This window comes from Lycium barbarum, chromosome 9 (genome assembly GCF_019175385.1).
Source record: "Lycium barbarum isolate Lr01 chromosome 9, ASM1917538v2, whole genome shotgun sequence".
In the NCBI taxonomy this organism is placed as follows: domain Eukaryota; kingdom Viridiplantae; phylum Streptophyta; class Magnoliopsida; order Solanales; family Solanaceae; genus Lycium; species Lycium barbarum.
The window spans coordinates 26,250,412-26,260,859 of NC_083345.1; the positions used below are offsets into that span (position 1 = coordinate 26,250,412).

The 10,448-nt window shown below is 36.6% G+C and overlaps 1 long non-coding RNA gene across 1 annotated transcript; it reads left to right on the forward strand.

The window, feature by feature from the left end:
- The first annotated feature begins 256 nt into the window (after nucleotides 1-256).
- Nucleotides 257-4,280, forward strand: LOC132610287 (uncharacterized). The gene is made up of 3 exons (XR_009571105.1): nucleotides 257-446; nucleotides 787-840; nucleotides 3,889-4,280. It is a non-coding gene; the product is annotated as an uncharacterized LOC132610287 (long non-coding RNA).
- Nucleotides 4,281-10,448: the final 6,168 nt, after the last annotated feature.

Here is a 10,448-nt window from a genome sequence, read left to right on the forward strand (position 1 = left end):
GGGTCAGATGTCACTAATCTTTTCTCTCAATCTACTTGGAGTTACCGGGTGATCCGCCCACCAAATTGAAGGTCTACGAGTCTAGTTTCCAACGCATCAAACCGTTCGTTGATACAACTTTGGATTAGAGAGATATTCGCATTTTCGAGAAACTGCGCAAGCAGCCCCTTTGGGACCCACATAGGCGGTGGAAACTTATCCAATTATATATAAATGGTGGAGACCCCATTTAACCTCACTTTTTCGATCAACTGAACCCTAAGCTCTCTAAACACTCCCAAGACAGTTCTCTATCATTCAAGTTAAGTTTTCAAAGATTGTGAAGTGATTCCTCCATTAAAAGTTCTTATGATGCTAGTTTTGACTTGCTTCTTCTCTTGTGTTGAGAATTTGAGGTTTCTTCAAGATGAAGCAAGGTGGGAGTGGATTGTTTTCGTTCATCTAAGGTAAAATTCACCCTCTCCTATATGTATAAGAGTTTAATGAAGTCTTGGAAGTGTTGTTTGATTAAGAACTTGTGAGATAAAGGTTAGAAATCATGTTTAAGGTGTTGTGTTGTAGTGGACTGTCTTGAAGCCATGTTTGTGATATGCTGTGATCGGAAATTGATGGTATGACTGGGATATGATGTTGTTATTGTTGTTCTTGTGTTATTGATGTCGTTTTGAGCTTGAAAGTAGAGTGAAAGAGGGGAGGTGTTGTACAATTTCGTATAGGCTAGTTTGCCGCTTGTCGGCTATCGTTATGCCTCTTATGTTATTAAAAGACTGCGCTTCCATCTTGTAGACTAGCATATTGGTGAGACGCTTGCGGAATTGTGAAGAACAACTACGGTTGAAGGTATGTAAGGTTTTCCTTTCATCTTTTTGGCATGATTCTAGAAGTTACATCCTCTTTATAAGATATTCAAGGGGACGATTAGATATATATAATACAACCTGATGGTTGAGATGTCTATGGGACTTTGAATAGCGTTATGATAGAAACGAGTCATTCCTAATTGTATTTTCCTTGGATTGACCTCTAGCAGCCAATAGAGCTTCCGAGAGTTTAGTACCTCGTCGTACTAAAGAGTTGAAAAGTAAGCAGAACAAACTATACGCTAATAGTTCCATGAGTTAAGCAAAGTACATAAGTTACAGAATAGGAAGAATGAGTGCGACTTATAGAATGTCCCAATATACAGAATCCATCAATGTATATATATATAGAGAGTTACACGTTTACGAAAGTGATAAGAAACCACAAGAATGGTTATATTACTCCTAAGCCAAAGCAAGACCATGCCTAAGGCAAGAAAGAGTTTAATGATGGCATATGTTGCCTATTGAGTTATAAAGATTACAGTATATAGTAAGTCCCGTAATGAGATTACGTATCGAGAGATTGTGAGCACGCAGCCTCTTGTGCATTGACTAACGACTTCATATAAGCCATTCAACAAGTTAGTGTATCACATAGTTATAAAGAAAGAATCATAGCATTTCCAGAAATAGATCGCAAGCTTAATAAAAGAGAGTCACTAGTTCAGAAATGGTTATAAAGCGGTGATAGGAAAATCCGCTATTGTTACATATCGCATATGGTCTTATATAATCAGCCAAATGAAGTATGGGCAGCACATAACTTACAGAAAGATAGAATCATATTACTTCTAAAATTAGATTATAAAGTTAAAACAAGCCAGCAATGCATCCCTTGAAATAGTATTATGATTCCTTAGTAATAAAGTAAAAGTGGAATTCGCATGAGAAAGATGACGAGGGATTGAGTGAGATTACAAGTGCTAATGGTAGTAAGTTACTTATAAGCTGTTGAGCTTACAGATTAGAGCTTGACCTAGAGTCGTCGAATGACGCTTGCATGATCATTATAAAGTTGATAATGTATGAGATCTGAACCCTGTGGACGGACTATGTGTTATACCCCGAATTTTTATACGTCAAATGATTCGCAAGCAAATCGACTCAAGTTAAAGGAGGAATTATTTTCGGACATGAAATAGGAACCTTTAATTTTCAATTTTAATTATTACATAAATTTTATTTAGTGTAGAAATATTATTAGAGATTAGGAACTAATTAATTATGATTAGATTATTAAGTAAGGATTAATAACTTATTAAAATTAATTAATTTAATTATTAGTTGTGGGCCCCACCCGAAAATAAAAATAAAAAAATAAAATAATGGGCTGCCACATGGCACCAAGTAGGCTGCCACGTGGCATCAATTGGTCAAGAGTAGAGGAATTAACGTGGCAAGCAAATGGTGACTTAGAAAAGAAGAATTTTACACGTTGCAACTTGCTTTGCCCATGAAATATTAACATTCACAATTGAGGAATTTCATTTGATATTAGTTATCAACTTTGTATGAACCTAATAGTTCAATTCGGCCGGATTATGGTTGAATGGAGAAAAAATTGTTTCTTGTTTTGATTAAAGTCCCAAGGTGAATTACAAGTTCAAGGAGGTGATAGCAACATTGGATATTGAATTGAGGAAGAAGAAATGGTGAAATTGGAGCAATTAAGTGTAGAAATTCCTCCGAGAAAATTAAGGTAAGATTTTCTTGTTCTGTAGTATAATTGTATTAATGGTGTTGTAATGGAAGGATTAAAATTGGATGAGATGAAATTGGAAGTAAGAAATTGCATGAAATCGTTGTTATACGAAATTGTGGGTTGAAAAGGATTAAAAAGGATTATTGGATTGTTAGAATTGTTTATGGGCTGAATTGTAAGGATTCTATATGAATATTGCTATTACTGTCATTGTTGGTATTTCTGTGATAGCAGGAGGATAATTGGCAGTTCGGGTTAGGCGAATATATAGGGGAAGTGCTACCCGATTTCCGTTAAGTCCTTAACTAATGAAAAACCCTAATCGAGAAAGTATAAGTTAAAGAATAAGTTCTATAGGCGATTGGTCACAGATTTATGAGCGAGGAATTATAGTTTACTAACGATAGCGTTACTTTTATATTAAATAAGCTAAAGGGGCGACGAAACGAACGAGATTACGATTAATCGTTAACAGGTATGTAAAGCTGTCCCTTCTTTCTTTTGGCATGTCTTAGATTTAAGTGATGAATGATATGAGCTTTGGGGTAATCCTATTCATAAGTCTTGAGTGTGATTCATGATTCTTATTCACTTCTTGATGTTAGAACTCTTAAGTGATTGAGCTTCCCTCTTCAGTTTCCTATACGTTGGATAGTAGTCGATATATATAAGCTCCTATTCTTAGAAACTCTACGATAACTAATGTCCTTGACTTCTATAAGCTGTTTCATACTATATTGACATATGTCTAAGGTTCCTAAGGCTCTTTTGATATTATTTATGATGACGTTCGAGGGATATTTGATATGATTGTCGCTATTGATACTCAGGTGTTAATCCCTTCTTCTTATTCTGTTTGAGTCTTGATAATGTTTTAAATTGCATATGGTTGCTCACTGCTCTGCTCGTGCATGCCTCAATATGTCCTTCACCGAGTCCCGGGCCGGGTATGTTATCGTACACAGTCTCACTGCATTGTTCACCGAGTCCCTCACTAGAGGGCCGGAATATGATATATATATATATATATATATATATATAATGGAGTTATGTTGTGTTATGGCGTTATGCTGTGTTATGGCGCCAAAGACGGGGTGGCGACCATGTTCACCGAGTCCCATAATGGGCCGGGTATGATATATGATATTGACATGCATGATTTATTTTTCAAAAGGCAAGTGTTTTGGTATTGTGGACATTGTACTTGTTTCTGTACTTCTTATTTCAGTTACGATCCTTCTTACTGTATTTCATGCTTTATATACTCAGTACATATTCCGTACTGACCCCTTTTCTTCGGGGGGCTGCGTTTCATGCCCGCAGGTACAGACGCTCGATTTGGTGATCCCCCAGCTTAGGATTCCGTTTCAGCTGTCTTGGAGAGCTCCGTTGTTCCGGAGCCTAGATTTTGGTACAGACCTTCTGATATATATATATATGTTTGTCTAGGGGTACGACGGGGTCCTGTCCCGTCAAATTTCACTGTTGATACTCTTAGAGGTCTGTAGACATGTGTGTGGGTTGTGTATAAGTTCTGTTCAGCTGTGTCTATACGTTGTGCTATGTATATGTTCGTCTGTAATGGCAGCCTTGTCGGCTAGCATATGACATGATATTGATGTGTAGTGGCAGCCTTGTCGGCTTGCGGATCATTTTATGACTTGATCAGTTGTGACTCCTCAGGAGACAGTTTATCTGGACATATATATATGACGACGTTATGAACCTTGGAGTTCCTTTACAAGTTTCCATATTGTTCTTAGATTTTGTATGACTATATCTAACAGGTACGTATACGGGTGTCCAGGTCGGGCACTAGTCATGGCCCACGGGGTTGGGTCGTGACACTATGAACGCACATGTTTATAGTAAAGGTTAGCCCTATGGATGGACTATGAACGCGTAGGTGTGCAGCCTATCAGATTAGCCCTATGGACGGTCTATAAACTCATAGGTGCATTATGAGGGTGGATGTGGACGTACGGTCTCATTTGTATGCACATTCCAGCCAGTGTACTGTGAGCCGTATCTATTATGCAACGCGTACGAGCCACTAGTTAGTCATGATAGTAAGTGAGCCTTACGGACGGTCTCCGGTGAAACGCGTAAGTGCCACTCTTGTAGTCGGTGTTGCTTACGGGCATGTGACCTAACAGAAGTAAGTAATCAGATTTAGTATACATGAGCAGAGTAGTATGACAGTTCTACAGTATAACAACATATTCAAATAAGTTCAGATATCCCGCCGTACGGTAAGCTAATTATAGAGTACTCCAGCATATCCAGTTTATATTCATTTAGAACAACTCCATTATATGTTATTTATACTTACGAGCTTCAGAATCTAGATATATACAGATTAGTTACAACATTTCAGATAGTCAGTGCCTTTGGGGCTATACAGACAGATAATTTTCCTTATAACTATATTGTGAGTTAGGAACAGGTAAGTACATTTAAGATCTCCTTTGACTCCCAGATTTCTTTCAGTACATTATAGATATATGTAACAGTTCAGTTTCAGTATTCAGATGTTATCTGCCTTATATATTCAGTACATATCTTTGTACTGACGTCCCACTGTTGGGGCGCTGTATTTCATGCCTTGAAGTTCAGGTATCCAGTTTGATGAGCCCTTACAGTAGACAGGGTTGATATTCAGTAGAGGATTGGTAAGACTCCATTTCATTCGGAGTGCAGCAGAGTCTAGAGGTCATATTGATAGCAGATGTTTACAGACTTCATGGGTAGGCGGAGGACCTATCCTGACCAGGTTTTTATGTCAGATACTCCTAAAGGCTTTTGTAGACACATGTTCAGTACGTACAGTTTGAGTTGCGGACTTATAGGCCCTGCAGAGTCAGTGATCATACGGTGGCAATATATATATATATATATATATATATATATATATATATATATATATATATATATATATATATATATCTTGAGTTGTTCATTTCAGTTATAGAAGAGCATGGTGGCCTTGTCGGCCCGCATAGGTATACATACATATATGCCTGCTGTTTGGGTGGCCTTTCAGCTTGGTTAGGAAGATTGCCCACCTTCTGTTTAGAACAAGTTATGTCCTTAACGGCCTATGATATCAGAAGTAAAAGAAGTTGGCCTTGTGAGCCTAAGTTGTCTGGATGAGTCCAGCGGTTACGAATACAAGTTTGGTACACTCGAGGTCAGAATATGACACCGGGTCGGGTGCCCGCCACGCCCCTCTAAATTTGGGGTGTGACGAAAAATAACAATAAATAACCGTTCTTAAAAAGCGAGATAGAAATCTGGAAAAAAGAAAGAAAGAAGAGAAACTATCTTGTACAAATTTTAAAACACATGAATGATATATAAAAATTCTTAACACTATCGGTCTATATAAGTTAAATCCTCCACGAAATGCTTTTCCTCTTGTGTCACGTTTTTGGTATTACAAAAAAAAAAAAAAAACTTTACTTCTTATATAAACTAAAGTATAAATATCTGATCAGATTTCCTCCTCTCAAATAAAAAGGCAAGTACATTTTTAAGAAGTTACTCATTTCCATCTCTTGAGCAAAGAAAAAGAAATTGCTAATTATATGAATTCCAAATTAATTTGGGCGATTAATCAATCAATTCACAGTTCAATCAATGTAGTAAAAAGTGCCTTAAAATTGCAAGAGCTCTATTTCGAATTAGATGATTGTACAGTTCAATATATCGGTTCTAGCTGCTTCATTAGACAACATGATCAATGCATAGGATCAATGATAAATCTACCAGTGGTGATCGATTATAGTAATTTATATATAGTGTTTATATACTTTTGCATGGGAGATCTAGCACAATAATATCCTGTCATATATATATATATATGTGTGTGTGTAGCTGGATAACGGGTATATTGTCTACTTAGTATGGAATTGGTTTTAATTTCTTCACATAAATCACGAGAGTCGATACAGAGGGGACTATATCTACTTACCTCCGGTTTGGATGGTGGTTTCCCGTGATTCATTAATGTATGATTTTCTATGAAACTATGTTTATTTCTATTGTTCTTAAAATTATGTGGTATGGTGTTGTAAATCCGTGGTTCATTCCATGGTTATATAACCATGAAAAGTCCCAATTTTTGTAACCATGGATTTGGTGGTTTTTCCGTGATTATGTATTTCATTTCTCCATTATACCTCACCCTACAACTCACCCGCACCCCACCCCTGCCCCACCCTACCACTCACCCCCACACCACCCCCGCCACTCACCCCTACCCTGCCCTACCACCGACCCCCACGCCCAACTACCCCACTCCTGTGCCACCCATCCCACCACCCACAACCCCTCACCACCGCCCAACCCCACCCCACAACAACTCACCCCCACCCTCATCCCACAACCACCCACCTCACACCACCCACCCCTCCACCACCCCCCACCCACTACCCCTCACCACCACCCAACCCCACTCCCACAACCACTCACCCCCACCCTACCACCCATTACCCCCACCCTCATCCCACAATCACCCACCTTACACCATCCACCCCTCCACCACCCCCACCCACTACCTACTTATTTTTTAAAGTTCCTATTTTATTCTTTACCTGAGTTTTATTAATATATATAAATTAATTTCTAATTAAGAGTTAAGGGTATTTTAGTAAACTTACAAGTTATTATACAGTACCATACAGTCAAACCAAACAATACAAATGTTATTAAACCACAACAAACAATACAGTCTATCCAAACATTGTGTTCATTAATACAGTACAATACAATACAACACCATACTGTACCATACCATACCATACTGTACATTAATGAACCACGGGAAACAACCATCCAAACAGATAAGGTATAGTGCAATGAAGGGATAATCATTTACTCCCTCCGTCTCATTTATCAGATGATGTTTGACTAGATACGGAGTTCTGAAAAAAAGAAATTTTAAAATTTATGGTCTAAAACAAGTTATAAACATTTATGTGGCTATAAATAATATCATTAGGGAAAATTGATAAACTTAAACTTAAATTAATTGTTTCTAAATATAAAGAAATATCATTACATCGGACAGATTACAAAAAAATGCGCCATACAAAATTATCGAATGAATTAACAGGAGCATAATGGAGTACTATTATGTATTGGGGGAAAGGGTGAGGATGGGGAGATAATTTCCAAACAATGAAATAGGCAAATTTCATCGCATAGTACTAACATGGAGATAACTTAATACAATACTCTCCAAAGAAATGCAGCGTACCATATAGTTATGATGTTACTATATTATAGTACCTATGTAAGATAGCTTTGATAATTCAGATCAACAACTGACAAAACAAAGTAGAAAAGCTAAGGTATTGTTGAATGAGGCCAGAATATATACAATTAGCGCTTTATTTTCCTAGGATATTAACGCTTGACTAGATAATACAATTGATTAGGAAATCTAGAATTAAGTAGCAAGAACTTGCAAGAACATAAGTAGAACTCTTATTTACTGTAATTATAGAAACACAAAAATAGGGAGTAGTGGACGGATAATTAATACACTGTCTAAAACACTCATTGCATACAAAACCCTAACATATTGTGCTACTTAGGGCAGATTTTCAGATAAACATATACTACAATTATTGTACATATATTACTTACCAGTTACCAGTACCGTGAATCTGCTTTACTCCATGATTTTAGTACAGGCTGCTGTACAATAATTCCAATATTATAATCTCCATAATACTCTTGGCTTAATTAAGGATCATGGCCTAATCGAAGCTCCAAATCCAAATCATCTTCTGTCCCCTTATTCTTTTCCATATTTTCTACAACATGAGCCGCAGCTGCACCAAATTGCAAACTCAACCCGAACAAATTCAGGCACGGACCATTATTGTTATGATCTTCCGAGCCACTATCAGGCCCGTTCATCAAGAACGGGCCCGTAGTGGATGAGGAAGAATGGGCTGGAAAATATGCCTGGTAACTTAAATGGGCCGCGGCAGCATGGTACGGCCCGTTGTTCTGGATGATGGAACTCTGATTTGGTCTGTTTCTAATTCTGTCCTTTCTGTGGATGTTCATATGACCACCTAAAGCTTGGGCAGTGTTGAATCCTCTTTTGCAAAAGACACACTCATAAGATCGGCCAATACCGTTTTCTTGTTTTGGTTGGTCAACTTCTGGATGATCATGGGTTGACGAGTTCATATTGGAGTCTTCGTTGTGAAAAGACTCCGATAACGAGAGAATATAATCTTGATTTAGGGGAATGAAATGGATGATTAGTGTATGATGGAAGATCGATGATACAATTTAAGGGCTTTCTAATTTTGAAAAAGAATATGGCAAGTGTGGGGGAGGGTTAGAGAATTAAGTCAGATGTAGCTTTAATATAGGCCGGCAATTTAAATTATCTTACTACTAAATACAAACTAATTAACTACTTGTTTCTAATTTCATTATGTTACACAGAGATAATTATATTAAAGTAGACTAGGAATTAAATAATCTGCTTTTGTATCTTACTAATTGTTTTAATTTGTTTATATTATTCAGGCATAGAGCCAGAAAAGTGTTCCTGTTAATTCCTCTGACACGCCCCTAAAATAAATATTTATGACACACACTCATTTCCTATGTTTTTATTTTGCGGGTGTTCGCCGTTCATAGTTGTTAGTAAGTGTGTAACCATTTTACATAAAAGTTTAAATTGTTAAATAATTATGCCTTCAATAATTATCAAGGATACGAGAGGAAAAGAGGATACTTACCTGCCATCCAACATCAAACTTTAACCTAATACTGCATCGGTTGTAATGGGGATTACCAAAGGAAAATGTTAAAGTTCTCTTTCTTTGCCACTCAAACTTGAAAATTATAGTAGAGGATATATACACAAATGACCGAAGAGATGTTGTAGTCACATAAACTTATTAGTCGTCAATTCATGTTGAACTTATCACTATTTCTGCTGACCGCTAATCAAGCTGGTTATTAATTCTCAACTTTTCTAATTAAGAGATGACCATAATTCTTTTAAATATTAGAAGCTATCTTTTTTCTTCTTATAGCCTTCTCTATTTTCTTATTGCGAATGTAAAAAATAATCTTGTTTACCTAAATAAGTGCGAAGTTGAATTTTTGAAGAGCATTAGCTAAATGAATGTTTGTGAACGCAGATTAATTATAGAGCTGTGGAAAGACAAAAGATGATTCCCCCATGACATAGGATGTAAAAATTAAAATGACCTATCAACATTGCAGTTTTTGTAGCTTCTTTTTGTCTGTTCATAAAACATTGAGTCGATTTTTTTCTTTAATTATATTTGTTAGAGGTTTAATTAAATGGACACACGTTCACTATCTCTGTGTCATCACAGTCTCCATCACCATGCAATTATATATCACAGCTAGATGTCACCCGCTTTAATTAATCATTCCAAAAAAATTATTGAAAATTATTTGTTGTTTTACTAGGTACTGGCTGCTTCTCAGAAACAAAACAAAAATGAAATGCCAAAGGTTCTGGTAATGATGATCCAAGCTATGATCTCAGATGCATCAAAATCAAGTCTGTTCCCAATTAATATGCAACCATATAATTTAAATCTATGTGGGCGTGTGTTGGCAAAAAAAGAAAACAGGACGCTCGTGTATGTGAACTGTTTATAATATTTATGACATACAAATAAAATATGCAAATCTAGCATATTTGACGTGCCAAGATTTTAGGGAGTATTTGACATGAAGGAATTTATTTTTCCGGAAAATGATTTAATGAGAAAGTCATTTTCTCATGCGTGGTTGATATAAAACATTTTTCAACTCAGTCATTTTCTATCAAATAGAGAAAATGATTTATTTGCGCAAGTCATTTTTATTAA